Here is a 4,264-nt window from a genome sequence, read left to right as displayed (position 1 = left end):
ACGAATATGAAAGAAGGGCCCAGCAAAACAAGGTCCGTATCCTGGTGGTGCCTGAGAAGTCGGAAGACTCGGCCCCTGATTTGTTTGTGGAGGACCTTGTCCTTAAGCATCTTAAGCCTAAAGGACTGAGTAACTTTTTTACCATTGAGCGCGCCCACAGGGTCCCGGGTGGGAGGCGATTCCCGGGGCCCCGCCGTGTCCCATGATCGCCAGGGTCCTGAACTTTAGGGATAGAGACGGAATTCTGCAGGCCGCTAGATCAGGGACCCCTACAATACGAGAATGCCTCCCTCTCCTTTTTCTCGCAGGCGGTACAGAAGCAGCAACGGAACTTTCTGGCAGTCAAGAAGAAACTGAGGGACAGGGGGTTGAAGTATGCCATGATGTTCCCGGCGCGATTGAGAGTGGAGGCCAATGGGAGGGCCTGGTTTTTCGACAATTCAGATACTGTGGCTGATTGGATTGATAGTCGTCCTCCCGATGGCTCGGGGGCCCGGGAGGGTCGGATTAACATGCAAACGCCATTTGTTCTCCTGGATTGTCTGAATCTTGTCAGGTATTGGAGATGAGGGCACCTCTGGGCTGCCTGCCTGGTTCTCTGGGAGATTTCATTTGTTTCGGACTTGGGGGATCGGAGGGGCAACAGTGGTTTTGCTTTTGGAAGGAGTTAGGTGGGCGTGGGCGGGAATGCCAAAGTCTCTCCACTTTACTACCTTTAGTAGCATAGTAGCTGTAGTTATTGTGTGTAGGGCGACAGGCACTCTGCTAGTTGAGGATGGGCGAACACCGTGTGCAGGGGTGCAGGGTGGGGGGGCTCACTTGTTTATTGAGTTATGGTTTATATTATTTGGATGTTTGTTTTCTTCGATCAGGTGGAACAACGCTGCAGGGCTGGACACTCTTTTGCGGGGGCGGGATGTCACTTAATCAGAAGAGGTCAGGGGTGAAGGTGCTTAGCTGGAATGTGAACGGTCTGGGAGATAAACTGAAGCGGGGCATGGTTAGTCAATTTATCAGGAGACATACCCCTGATGTGATCCTTTTACAGGAAAAGCATTTAGTAGGAAATAGATGTATGGCACTTCATAGGGGAGGATTTAAATTGGTGGCTCATGCAGGTTTCACATCAGGTTTGAGGGGGGTTGGCATACTGATTAAGAATTCCTTTCCCTTCACGATACAAAACACATGGGCGGACAGACGGGGGAGGTATGTCGGTGTCACCGGTCTCTGGGAGGGTAAGGTTGCTACTTTCTTCTCAATATACTTTCCCCCTGGCCTACAGGCAGATACTTTCAAAGATCTTGGTGCGATATTTCTTGCGCTTCCAGTGTGGGGGGGGGGGTGACTTTAACTCCGTCATGTCCTGGGAGGAGGATCGGCACCCTCCGCGGACGCTATGGCCGGCTATGAGATGGCTTCCTGAATTTGTTGAAACTTTGGGGCTGGTGGACAGGTGGCAGCTACAAAACCCCGGGATAATGCAGTACACGCATGTATCTGGGGCCCACCACAGCATGTCTAGAATAGACTATATCCTGGTCCCGGGAGCGCAGTCCCACGTGATTCGCGACATCCGCCATTTGGGGCGAAGGATCTCTGATCACTCCTCTGTTTGGGTCCAAATGGAATGGGACTACGTAAATGCAGGTAGGGTGGCTCCTATCAACCTTTGGTATCTTAAGGACCCCCAGACACGCGGCAAGTTGGTCAGGGTCACGATCACTATGTTCAAGAAAATGTAGGTTCGGTGGAGTCTGCCCAGACGGTATGGGAAGCCTATAAGTTGGTGATCCGAGGAGAGGCGTTGTCCGCGATAGCAGGGAAGAAGAAGGAGAGAGTGACTGAGCTCGAGAATGCGGAGGAGGAAGTATTGAAGGCGGAGGAGGAACTGACCAGAGGCATAACCCGGAGGGGCTCCATTTGGTTTGGTTAAAGCAGGACGAGTTTCTTGGTATTGCGAGAGATAGGGCACAGGCCCAGAGCAGGGAGGTTCAGGGCAGACTTTATGAACTTGGGGATAAGGCGGGACGATTGGTAGCGTGGCTGGACAGGCGGGAGTGGGCGTCCCGAGTGGTACCTGAAATAGAGGGGCCGGATTCGGTTCCGGTCACAGACCAACACGCCATAGTTGACACTTTCGCGGACCATTATTGCTCCGTCTATACTGCAGTGGCCAAATATATGGAGATGGAAAATGTGGAGATGCTTAGAGATATACAGCTCCCCACACACTCCGACGAAAATAGAGTATATCTGGATTCCCCCATCACCGTTGATGAGGTGGCGCAGGCAATCCAGGGCGTCAACTCGGGCAAAGCCACTGGGCCAAAGGGGATTCCTATCGAGCTATACAAACTAAACTCCAACAAGTTGGCCCCACATTTCCGGTCTATGTTGATGTAAAGCAGGGAGAAGTGGCAGCTGCCATATGACCAACGTGTGATGAATATAGTTGTGATCCACAAAGAGGGTAAGCCAAAGATGAGCTGCGCTTCATATCGACCGATATCATTATTAAACGTGGAACCTAAGGTCCTCGCCAAACTACTAGTGACACGACTGGTCAAAGTAATTGCCTCACTGATCCAACCCGACCAGTCAGTGTTTATGCCTCATCGGAATACAGTCCTCAACCTGCGGAGGCTTCATGGGATGCTGGAGAGAGCTTCCACAATATTGGAGCCGGCAGTAATAGTGTCATTAGATGCTACAATGGCCTTCGACATGGTGGAGTAGCCCTACTTATTCGCAGTCTTAGCCAAGCTGGGCTTTGGGGAAGAATACTGTGGTTGGATTTGGCTTTTGTATTCTGATCCGATAGCCTGGGTGGTGGTTAACAACCGCAAATCTCCTGATTTTCCCCTTAGTAGGGGAATCCGGCAAGGGTGCCCCCTGTCCCCACTCCTGTTCGCCTTGGCGGTGGAGCCGCTGGCCGCTTGGATACGGCAGGACCAGTCTATCCGGGGTATGAGATGGGCTCCGGGCTGGGAGGATAAGGTGTCATTGTATGCGGACGATGTTCTATTGTACGTGACTAACCCCAGGGGCTCATTGATCTGCCTCTTGGATGTACTTGCAATATATGGGAGATACTCGGGTTTCACCGTGAATTGGCTTGAGTCAGTCGCGTTTATTGTGAGAGGGGAATCGCCAGCGATACCCAGGGGTTGCCCGGTTCGAGTGGTTAAGGATGGGATCAGTTATCTTGGAATATACATAACCCTTGATCCCGCGCTTTGGTATACAAAGAATCTTGTTCCACCCTTGCAAGGGCTCAAGAGTGATGTCGCGCACTGGAAAGCTCTCCCTCTGTAGATGTTGGAAAGGGCAGTCCTGTTCATGATCATGGCGCTCCCACGCTTTCTCTATGCGCTTCAAAACATGATGGACCCTATACCTGCTTCCTATTTCAAGGACATTGAGGGTCTCCAGAGACAACTGCTGTGGGAAGGGAGGCTGCATATTGCGTTCTCCAAACTTACTCTTAATTGATATGAAGGGGGATAAGTTTGCCAGACGTGAAGAAGTATCATTGGGCGTCTCAATTGGCAGCGATTAATCATGGAGTCTAAGGGCGACCGGATGATCCTGGATACGCAATGGATATATGCTCCCAGAGGGGGAATTACATTAGAGCGCTGTATGCGAAGCCACGCAGATTCCCTCTGACTGGACCCACGGCACATGCGGTGCATGTGTGGCATGCAGTGACCAGACACCTGCAGTGGGAACATAAATTGACGCTTGCTACGCCGCTGTGGATTTCTGAGAAATTGGACAGCCTCTGGAAAACTAAGGGGTTTGATAAATGGGACACCATTGGGATATCTAGGATCAAGGGCATCTGGGGAGTGGGCAGGATACATTCATTTGCGGAACCACAAGCACAATAGACATTAGCTGACACCGAACTTTTTCGCTACCTACAAATCCGACACGCATTGTCAACCCAGGTGCCGGAGGTCACGTCGCTCCCGGAAGCCTCCCCCATTGAAGACAGGGTGCTCGATGGGCATCTACCAGAGAAAACTATCTCTCTCATTTATAAAAAGCTAGTGAATAACATGGAAGACCCTTTACAGGGGTTAAGAGGGAAGTGGACTGGCGAAGGGCTGGAATTGGATGATGAGGATTGGCAAGTAGCAGTCTCCTCCCCAAGGATGGTGGCCATTCCGGCCAGGCTGCGGCTAGTACATCTTAAAATCCTGCACAGAGTCTACGTCACGGGTCCGGGCCTGGTAGGCATGGGACGAGCGGAGAG

Source organism: Lissotriton helveticus, chromosome 2_1 (assembly GCF_964261635.1).
Source record: "Lissotriton helveticus chromosome 2_1, aLisHel1.1, whole genome shotgun sequence".
NCBI lineage: Eukaryota > Metazoa > Chordata > Amphibia > Caudata > Salamandridae > Lissotriton > Lissotriton helveticus.
This window is presented reverse-complemented; position numbering follows the sequence as displayed.